Here is a 12,159-nt window from a genome sequence, read left to right on the forward strand (position 1 = left end):
AGAAAGCCACATGGCAGATGATCTTGGGGGAATGACAGCATCTGGAGATATCTGACAATATACAAGTGTGTTTTTTATAGTTTTTAATTAAGAAAACTATTGTTATTACCCAAGGAGGCAAAGAAAACCAATATTGCTGTGATCACTTTATAAATTTAGAGAATTTTGTGGCTTTCCAAAGAAAATTTAAAATACACAAATGTAGCTTATTCCAAGAGAAATGTAAGAATTTTTCATGCCATTTCTGTATACATTTCAAGAAGAAAAAACTAACTTCCCAAACTCTTAAGGACTAAAAGTGCTTACCTAGTGTGTAGAAGGCAATGGCACCCCACCCCAGTACTCTTGACTGGAAAATCCCATGGACGGAGGAGCCTGGTAGGCTGCAGTCCATGGGGTTGCAAAGAGTTGGACACGACTGGGCGACTTAACTTGCACTTTTCACTTTCCTGCATTGGAGAATGAAATGGCAACCCACTCCAGTGTTCTTGCCTGGAGAATCCCAGGGAAGGGGGAGTCTGGTGGGCTGCCGTCTATGGGGTCACACAGAGTCGGACACGACTGAAGCGATTTAGCAGCAGCAGATGTTGTAGAAAGGCTTTTGAACTTAAAGGTTGTATACGGAAGTAATAAAGTACACTGTGGGAAATCTGAACCTGAAAATAATTGTCAAGGAGACTCGAGATTCAATGCTAACTCTGCCTCTAACTCACTGTGATACACTGAGCCAGTCACTTGCTCTCTCTATGGACCATGAAAAACTGACAGTGAGGACATTCTGAAAAATCGATGGATAGAAGTGCCTTTTGATACATTGGGGGAAATGCTTATCAGAGCATTTATATTTTTATAAGAAAAGCAAAACAAAAATAGATCTCTTTTCTCCAAAAATCCCCATAATTCTTATCTTATGATGTTGAGGCAGGTTTCCTGATGGGCAGTTTGGCAGTAAGCTGAGACATGGCCCAGAAACAGGACCTCCGATGTTCCCTATAAGGGAACCACCGTGTGTATCAGGGGAAGTGTATTTTTAGAGTTTTGTATTGTTTGACAAGAGGAAAAGGAGTTGTCTCAGTCAAAAATGAGTCAAAGCAAAAATGTTAAAATACAGAAATCATATAGTTCTCTCTTATTCCCCCGTCCCCAACATCAGGATTTCTATGAGACTGTTTATGGTTTTCTGAAAACTAAAGAGAAAATCAGTGTCTAGAGTCAGGTTGAAAAGGCAAGAATGTATTTTTACTCCTCATACTTTCATCCCAAGGTTGTACCAGTTACATCATGTTCAGAAGTGCATCCTAAAAAAAGTTTCAGCAGGTCTGAATTCTCCATCATCTGTTATTGACAAATGTGTGTCTTTTATGCTTCCCTGGTAGCTCAGTCACTAAAGAATCTGCCTACAATGCAGGAAAAATGGGTTCAATTCCTGGGTCAGGAAGATACCCTGGAGAAGGAAATAGCAACCCATTCCAGTATTCATGCCTGGAGAATTCCATGGACAGAGGAGCCTAGCAGGTCAAATGGCTTAGCGACTAAACCACACCAAGGTGAATTCAGGGATATTTATTTTGATCCTGGCCAAATCTGTTAAAGCAATAATTAGCCATTTAGTAACTCATACCATCTTTCTGAGGCTATTTTTGGCCTTGGAAGTTTTAAATAAGTGTAAATCTTAAGATACAAGACAAACATTCAGTGTAGTCAGAAAAAGGTGATTCTAGTTGCGCCTCTACTATCAACTAACTGAGTGACCTTGACTAATCTCTTAGCTTCTCCATGTAACATGTTGTAGTTTTGATTTAAACATGTGCTGTTGGAGAAATCCATCTGGCAAGTCCGAGAGTCACAGTTCAAATTGCAACATGATGAATAAAAATAATTCCAGGAAAGATGAAGCGTTCTCTGTATCTTATTGATGTGGAATGATTAAGATCTTTACTAGTCATGCCGAATTGTCCCTGAAAAGGATGAGACACAGGTCACTAATAGAAAAGTTATAACCAGCTTCAGGAATTTCAGATTATGAAGTAAGAGGAAGAGGATTAACATACAATGACAACACATTTGGAAGACAGCTATAATGCCAATTTTGCAGCTGAGAAAAGCTGTATTTCAAATAGCAAAACCAACAGTAAAAAGTAGACCACAGTGACCACAGTATTTGCTAAATATCACACTGCATTTTCTCCTTAGGTCCAAGCATAATTATCAGTAATCCTTAAAAAGATTGATGAAAATCCATTTTCTAGCCAAAAGAATGTACAGTTAGATTTAGCGGGAAAATTGCACATGGAAGCGAAAATAATAATTCAGTTCAGTACAGTCGCTCAGTTGTGTCTGGCTTTTTGCGACCCCATGGACTGCAGCATGCCAGGCTTCCCTGTCCATCCAAATAACAATTGGACTGATAATTAATATTATTTGATATCTGTTACTGTGTAAGAGGGTGACTACTTCATTTAAAACATCCAAATTGTGAAAAGTAATGTAGATCTCAACATTTTACAGTCTGAAAGAAAGATCCAGAATGCTTTTCTCAATTTCCTATTAAAGTACCCATTGTAGACAAAGTTACAACCAGTCACCAAATTCATTTATTTAGGTATTAACATATATTCGTGAATGTCTGCTAGGTATCAGGCATGATGATGGTGATAAAGGATCAGAGAGAAACAGTTAAAGCTGTTAGGAAGTTCACAATCTAGGGGAAAGAGACAGACCCTGGCGTCTAGGAAGAAGGTCTATGAAATGGAGTCAAAAGACAATTGACTGAGGGAAACCCATGTTCTGAAACAGCCCAGTTTGGCCAGGTAGGAAATAGACATGGCAGTAGTTCAAATCTCCCTTATTGACCTAGCTTACATAAAAATGAAAGTCAGATAGCATATCCCCTAGACCACAGATCCTTTTTTAAAAAACAGAGCTTACTCTTTCTCTCTTTAATCTATTAACACTTATGTTCACTTAGAGATTGCCACTCTGCTGTGCAGCAAAGTTTGTGGTAGAAGAAAAAGTATTTGGTGTGGTCATAGACAGTAGAATGGACCATGGACCAAGTCATGGACCAGGAATTGTAGGTTAAAACAGAGCTATAAATTGTCTCAGACATATTTAGCTACTCTTAAGTAGTGGACTACACACCAGCTGCTTTACAATGACATGCAAAGCCTTTAAGAAATATGAGTTCCAAGTCCTATCTCTGGAAATTAAATTCCAGGAAAGATGACATGGGATTTGAGAAGCCACATATTTTAAAAATTTTTCAAGGGATTCTGATGAGCAGTCCGATTTGGAAAGTACTGCCCTGGAGATAAACATTATTTTCCAGAGTAAAAAAATTAAGCCATGTAGGCAGTCTATCAGAGCCACACAAGATGACTAATGGTCAGAAACTAAAATTTGGCTAGGGGCTTAACACATTAATTAAAGAAGAGAACTTAGGGGTATTCCAGCAGCTATAAGCATCCAAGTACACAGAGAGGTCAAAGGAAATCTATGCCTCTTTTAAAATGGCAAACATTGGGTCTTAAGAGATAATCTCTCATTGATAGACAGGAAAACAAAGAAACATTGCCAGTCTAGAGAATTTAAAAACATTTTGTGACATAAGAAAAGGTGTGAAATGTCTCAAAACCTGAGAGGAAAGGTCAATTTCAGGGAAAAAGGTTTTCTGTAATAAACATAACATATGTTATATTCTTCATCTCAGTAAAATAGAAAGGAACATGGCTTCTATGAAACATGGTTAAGAAACCATAAGGAGTTGAAAGGGCTAAAAGTTGAGATTGAGAAAGAAACAGAAAATGTGGTTTAAAAAATGTGGAATTGAAATTTGGATTGAAACTTGTACAAAGTAAAATCCATGTTGTCTAAAATTGAAATTTTTGTAGAAACAAAAATATAAGTGGTTTCAAAGAATTCAGATCAAAAAGCAAAGATGACCATAATGGGAGAAGAGATGATAAATAGAGAGCACAGAATACTGAGATCAAAATTATGAGTAACAGACATATTGGAAACTGAAAAGACATAAAAGGAAAACAAAAACATAATAGAAGAAAATGTTCCTTTATCTTACAAAGAAAACATGCTATTAAACAGAGTCTTCAATTTAGACAGAAAAATAAGGTAGTAAAAGATCCTTAGATGTCTCATGGTAATTAGCTAAATAGAGATAATAGTGTCAAATATGTATGTTTTAAAAGTTAAACCTATAATTTTCATAAAAGTATAAAATAAATATTAAGGGATGTAGCAAAACAATAAAGCTGGTTCATGGGAGAATTCAAGAAACTGAATATATATATCTCATATATACATACATATATGAAATATATATATATATCAATGTCTGAAAAAAATGTTGAACAGTAATTGCTGTATTAAGAAAAATAACTGATTAATGTTTTACCAAGCAATGAAACCTCAATGTTTGCACTTATCTTCCTCAGTTCAGTTCAGTCGCTCAGTCATGTCCGACTCTTTGCGACCTCATGGACTGCAGCACGCCAGTCCTCCCTGTCCATTACCAACTCCTGGAGTTTACTCAAACTCATGTCCATTTATCTTCCTAGTGGACAGAAATGTTTGCATCTCTACAGGCTAGAACTCTCCAAAGCAATGTGTAGCTTAATAAAAGTGTGGCCTTAATTAATCATATACTACTACTACTACTAAGTCACTTCAGTCGTGTCCGACTCTGTGTGACCCCATAGATGGCAGCCCGCCAGGCTCCCCCCTTCCCTGGGATTCTCCAGGCAAGAACACTGGAGTGGGTTGCCATTTTCTTCTCCAATGCATGAAAGTGAAAAGTGAAAGTGAAGTCGCTCAGTCGTGTCCGACCCTCAGCGACCCCATGGACTGCAGCCTTCCAGGCTCCTCCGTCCATGGGATTTTCCAGTCAAGAGTACTGGAGTGGGGTGCCATTGCCTTGAAATTTAATTTAAAAATGTACCCCCAAGGAATCAAAAATCTTTGAATGGGTCTGTTAAACAATGCTCAGCATTTTAAAAGGCTGTGCAATCATCCTTTAGATTTATTCCCAAATCAAGAATAATTTCTCGTAAACTTAGTTGTAGCAAATATTCTCTAAAGGTTATTGTTGATCACAAAATGGCTGACCATAGATTCCTAGAAGGATCCTGTAGGCATTCGGTTTAAGCTTCAAGTTATTACTGATGGTAGGTTTGTCATACTTAATTGAATTAGATTTATAGTCAAACAGAATTATCCAGTTATAGTCCTGATTGCAAAATAAGGTTCCCATTGACTATTTGGCCATAATCACTTTGCCACTGAAAGTAAAGAAACCGATAAAAGTATTGCTGATAAATTCTCTCTGGTCAGGAAGAACACATCATTTAAAGGGTATTTTTATTTCTGTTACAAAAGTATAGACTAGTAATTTGATGACTAAAGATAAATCAAAAAGAAATATAAAGGAATTCCTCAGATTCCCATAAAAAATATAGAACATTCAGAATAATACCTACCAATAATATTCCAGGACAAACAACCACAATTCATCTTCATCAGTTCATCAATTTGCTGTGTGCTGTGCTTAGTTATTCAGTCGTGTCTGACTCTTTGTAACCCCATGAACTGTAACCTGCCAGGGTCCTCTGTCGGGCTTGAATACTGGCAGTGGAGAGGGTTGAATATTGGCAAGAATACTGCAGTGAGTTGCCATGTCCACCTCCAGGGGATCCTCCCAACCCAGGGATCAAACCCAGGTCTCCCACATTGCAGACAGATGCCTTACCATCTGAGCCACCAGAAAAGCCCAAGAATACTGGAGTGGGTAGCCTAATCCTTCTCTAGCAAAACTTCCCAATCCAGGAATGGAACCGAGGTTTCCTGCATTGCAGGTGGATCTTTACCTGTTGAACTACCAGTTAATTTGGTTCTGCATAAGTAATACTTGTTTTGATTAAACTTTATTCTGCTTTCATAAAATCATCTGCTTCTAGATTATAAGTGTGCTCAGTTGCTCAGTTGTGTCAAACTCTTTGTGAACCCATGGACTGTAGCCCACCAGGTTCCTCTGCCCATGAGATTTTTCAGGCTAGAATACTGCCATTTCCTCCTCCAGGGGATCTTCCTGACCCAGGGAGCAAACTCACATCTCCTGGGTATCCTGCATTGCCAGGCTGAATCTTTACCACTGAGCCAGCTAGGAAGCCCCTAGATTATAAATAGTCCTGACAATATTATTTGTCTCCAGGAGCTGTTGACAATTGTCTAAGCAATGTTAATTTAGGATCCTCCACATAAGACTATTCTTTGAAGTATAAATGGTTAAGAGTACCCAGGGATGGGGGAGCCTGGTGGGCTGCCGTCTATGGGGTCACACAGAGTTGGACACGACTGAAGTGACTTAGCAGCAGCAGCAGCAGCAGCAGAGTTCTTTGCAAAAAATACATGAACTGCCCATCTAAACTGGAGATTCAATTTCTATCCTATAGCTTATAAAATAGACTGTAAGCAGGCAAGAGAGGAAAGTAAACCACTTGTTGATGACAATAATGCAAGTCACAGTAATTCACAATATCAGAATGAAGGAAATGCAATCTAAAATATATATTTCTATTAGTAACCCTTCATCTGAACAAAATTGACCTGGAGAAGGATGGTCTTAATTTTTTGTGAAATGTTGAATGTTTGATTTGTGTTGTGCTATTTCAAAAATATTATGCAGACTTACAGTTTCTGGTCCAGCATGTGAGAAGCTTGAAAGTTTCCACTCCATCCTAAGAACAAGCAAAAAGCTTTACAAACAAAAATCAGCAATTCTCCTAAACCTCTAAAAGAAGTGATGTCATAGAGCAAACGGGTGCTCACAAGATTAGAGAGATGGACAAGCAAATACAGAGAATCACAACGTACTGGCTGAGAAATCCATGAGAAGAAATCTCCACGAAACCTTGGACAGGAGAGGGAAACCTGAACTATAATCAATGAATTATGGCAACTCATTGTAGACAAGTCTGAGAGATTAAAAACTCCAGAGGGATCCAATAATGGGGTGCCCCAACACCTTTGTGAGTTATACATATATAACTCACAATAATGGGGTTCAGTTCAGTTCAGTCATGTCTGACTCCTTGTGATCCCATGAACTGCAGCATGCCAGGCCTCCCTGTCCATCACCAGTTCCCGCAGTCTACGCAAACTCATGTCCATTGAGTCAGTGATGCCATCCAACCATCTCATCCTCTGTCATCCCCTTCTCCTCCTGCCCTCAATCTTTCCTAGCATCAGGGTCTTTTCAAATGAGTCAGCTCTTCACATCAGGTGGCCAAAGTATTAGAGTTTCAGCTTCAACATCAGTCCTTCCAATAAACACCCAGGACTGATCTCCTTTAGGATGGACTGGTTGGATCTCCTTGCAGTCCAAGGGACTCTCAAGAGTCTTCTCCAACACCATAGTTCAAAAGCATCAATTCTTCAGCACTCAGCCTTCTTCCCAGTCCAACTCTCACATCCATACATGACTACTGGAAAAACCATAGCCTTGACTAGACAGACCTTTGTTGACAAAGTAATGTCTCTGCTTTTTAGTATGCTGTCTAGGTTGGTCATAACTTTCCTTCCAAGGAGTAAAGATCTTTTAATTTCATGGCTGCAATCACCATCTGCAGTGATTTTGGAGCCCCCCAAAATAAAGTCAGCCACTGGGGAGCTATGTATTTATACATATATCTCTCCAATAATGGGGAGTTTTATATATATACAGCTCCAATAATGGGGAGCCCCAAAACCTTTGTGAGTATATATATATATTCAAGAGCTCTATTAGGTTTTCAAAGTGACTGTCAGAGAAAAATCCCCTCAAGCTTTCCACAGGAGGAGAGGAAAAGGAACCATTTGAAATATACCACTGGCATTCTGTTCATCCTAGTAAAGTCTGCCCTTAATTGTTGATGTTTAGTCTCTAAGTCGTGTCCGACTCTTTTGTGACCCCATGGGCTAGAGTCCACCAGGCTCCCCCAGGCAAGAATATTGGAGTGGATTGCCATTTCCTTCTCCAGGTGATCTTCCTGACCCAGGGATCGACCCTGCGTCTCCTGCACTGGCAGGCGGATTCTTTACCACTGAGCCACTGGGAAGCCAGAGATTAATTAGGAGAAACCAGTTAACCAGAGCCGAATCAGCTGGAGTTTTATCAGAGTTTAATTGCCTTAGGAAAGGGAAAGAGTTAACTCTAGCTGGCTCTGACCTTCACTTGGAGAAGAGAACTATCCCATTCCAGCCCACTCTCGACATCTTGTCCCACTCAAAAAGGAATGAGAGGGAGAATCAAGAAATGCATATAAAGTCCAAAATCCAGAGGTGCAGCCTCACTAAAAACTGAAGCCTAATCATAGGAGTGGGGCTTTCCTGGTGGCTCAGTGGTAAAGAATCCACCTGCCAATTAGGAGACACAGGTTCAATCCCTGGGACTGGAAGATCTCCTGGAGAAGGAAATGACAATTATCTCCAGTATTTCTTGCATAGGAAATCGCTGGACAGAGCTTGGTGGGCTACTGTTCATGGGGTCACAAAGAGTCAGACATGATTTAGCAACTAAACAACAACAATCATAGGAATATAGAACACTTCCCCTCCCCCATACTTTAATAGCATATCTAAATGCCAATTTACAGTGATTCCTTTTACCCAGTACATATCTCTCTTTGTCTACATGTCTATTCCCTATATCTGCATCTCTATATGTACCAGACAACAGAGCATCAAAGTATATAAGGCGAAAACTTTAGAAGTGCAAAGGGAAACAGATGAATCTACTCTAATTAAGAGGATGAAAATAATAGTTGGAGACTTCAACATTCTTCTGTCAAAAAAAAAAAATCCAGCAGGCAGAAAACCAGGAAGTACATAACTGCTGTCCTTAACAAGTATTTGAGAGGTTGTGGAGAAATCAGGACCCTCTTTCATTATAGGTAGGATTGTACTGCCATGTGAAACAATTTGGAAAAAATTACCTCAAAATGTTAAACACAGAGTTATAGTATGACCCAGCAGTTTCAATCCTATATAAATATATCCCAGAGAATTGAAAACTTAGGTCTAAGAAATACTTGTACACTAATTACTGCAGCATTGCTCATAATAACCAAAAAAGTAGAGCCAACCTAGGGTCTTTCCTGATAGCTCAGATGGTAAAGAATCCGCCTGCCAATGAAGGAGACATAAGAGACTCGGGTTCGATCTCTGGGTGGGCTCCTCTGTCCACGAGGTTGCAAAGAGTCAGACACAATTGAGTGATTAACTCACTCACTGACTCAGAACCAACCCAAATGCCCATCAACTGATAAATGGATAACAGGATGCAGTACCTCTATACAATGACATTAAAAAGGAATTAAGTACTGATGCATACTACAACATGGATGACCCTTGGAAACATTATGCTATCTGAAAGAAACCAGTCACAAAAGATGATGTATTGTATGATTCCATTTATAAGAAATGTTCAAAGTACGCAAGTCTACACAGACAGTACATCAGTGGTTGCCATTCATTGAGAGAAGGAAGGAAGAAGGTGTAGCTGCTAGTAGGGGTGGAGTTTTTTTTGCAATGATGAAATGTCCCGCAATTAAATAGTGCTGATGACTGCACAACTCTCTGAAGAGACTAAAAAGTACTGAATTATACATTTTAAAAGAGTGAATTCTATAGTGTGTGAACTATGTCTCAATAAAGCTGATGCTTTTTTAAATTATCAACCAGTAAATATTAGTCTTGCATTTTTTTCACTTCCCTATACACTTATAACCAACTATAAGAGTTTTTCATGTTTGGCAAAATTTTTAAAGATCATGAAAGAATCATAATTTTTCTCATTGATTATTAAGATCATTTTGCTTAGTTTCAGCTTATATAGACACTTTTACAGTCCCACACTAACATGCAAAGAGGGGACTGCCTGGGTGTGCGCTTATCGTATAATATACTTCTATCAGATGCATTTTTATTTCATGAACAATAATCTGGATCCAAAATTATAAAATCCTGTAATCAAAGAAAAGAGAATTAGAGTGAAAAGTAGAAGTAGCATCCATTTTCCTGGTTACAAACTTACTTATTTTCCAGATTTTTTGGAATTTTTTTGAGTTTGAAATATTATTCTACCATTCGAATTATTGGAATAACTAGAAACAAAAAAATGATCAAATTATCAAGAAAAATAATAACTAGGATGAAAACTTCAAAATCATAAAGCAAGGGTAAGATGATTGAAATAAGACCAAACAGGTCAATAATTACACTAATTTAAGTAGTTTAAACTCTATTTAAAAATCAAATATGTCACATTTAATTAAAAATCACATTGTTTATGAGCCACACTTAAAATTCATGAAAGTTAAAAATCAAGTATAGATACGCAAAAGTGAGTATAAGGAGAACAAGTACTGGTAAACAGGTTTCAATAGACTTTATGATATAAAGCAATAGAGCAGAGAGAGTAAATTAGTACTAACTACCCGCTCCATTTACAACAAAGATATGAATCATAAAAGTCTCTGTGATAAATACCATATCTCTGAAATATATAAAGAAGCTTTCCAGAATTTTAAGAAAAAGTTAACTCAAGCACATTGAGGAAGAATTTTTCCATAACTCACAGTGAGTGTCATGGTAATCGATAATTTGAAGCACATAATAAGATGTAATCAATAGGTACCTATTGAATGCTGTATTTTGCAAAAATGCACAACCTTTTCAAGTGTCCATGGAATATTTATAAAAATTGATTGAATACTAACTAGGAAGAGACCTTAATACTCCAGCACAGACATTGTAGAGACCGCATTCTAACAGTGTCATCAAGCAAATTTTTAACTAAAAATCCAAATGCTGAGAAATAAAATATTTCTATAAATTACTATAAATTATCATTAGGTCAAAGGGGACATTCTATATATATATATATATATATATATATATATATATATAAAATAGCAAATAACAAAAAAAGAGAAGAATATTATTATTCTAAATTTATAGGCTAGAACAAGCTATACTCATGGGTAAACATATTGTTAGAAAGAGTGAGAGAAAAAGAAAGGAGGATGGGAGGAAGGAATAGAAGGCGGAAAGAAAAGAAGGTTAAAAGAGGCTGCATGTTAAATTTTAAAAAGCCATAATTCCTACCACCATCATCAACAAGTTAAATAAATAAGGGAAGTCATAAGGGAAATAGAGCTTTTAAAAATTAAAATAAAGCAAAAGTAATAAATTTTTAAAATAAAGTTTATTTTTAAAAAAAGAACTTGATCTTTGGAAAATAACAGCAACAAAAAATAGATATACAGCTCTGGGAAATCTAGCTCAAGGGAAAAAATACACATACTAAAGTAAAATTTTATGAAAAGCCACTGAACTGAATGTGAAAGCAAACCTAGGAAACATCATTATAAACTTCCATTCCCAAATAAATTAAAGATTTCCTAAGGACAGATCATCTCTAATATACTTTTCACATAAGAAACTGAACAACTTTAAAGATAAAACAAACAAAAGCCTTTGTTGTAGATGGTCTCCTTTTTTAAGAACACAAAATAGAATTTTTAAAATAAAAATCTGCTTTTGCTAACAGCAAAGATAATTCCTAGCTTTTAATAATATTCCTAGCAATTGAAAAACCCTCTGGTTTTCTATAGTGTTAGTCTCTCAGTCGTGTCCAACTCTTTGCGACCCCATGGACTGTAGCCCACTAGGCTCTTCTGTCCATGCAATTCTCCAGGGAAGAATACTGGAGTGGGTGGCCATTCCCTTCTCCATGGCATCTTCCCAACTCAGGGATCAAACCTGCCTCTCCTTCATTGCAGGCAATTTCTTTACTGTCTGAACCATGGGGGAAGCCCCCTGGTTTTCTATAGTTACCAATTAAGAGTATCTTCAGCTAAGTACCTTATTTGGCCAGCTAAAACTCTACCTTGTTTTATTTCCAGGGAATATAGATCATAATCAATAATGGCTCATTTTGGCATAGCATACATTTTACAGGTACTAAACTAGAGCTTTTTAGGAAAAAATACAATCAGAAATGAGTCATTCCCCAGGTATGAATAAGAGTTATCTCTTAGATCAATCTATTCATTACAACTTAGCCTGAAAACCTAGTCCTTTTGGAAAAGCTAAAAGGTGGACACT

The sequence above is a fragment of the Bos indicus genome, chromosome 11 (assembly GCF_029378745.1).
Source record: "Bos indicus isolate NIAB-ARS_2022 breed Sahiwal x Tharparkar chromosome 11, NIAB-ARS_B.indTharparkar_mat_pri_1.0, whole genome shotgun sequence".
In the NCBI taxonomy this organism is placed as follows: domain Eukaryota; kingdom Metazoa; phylum Chordata; class Mammalia; order Artiodactyla; family Bovidae; genus Bos; species Bos indicus.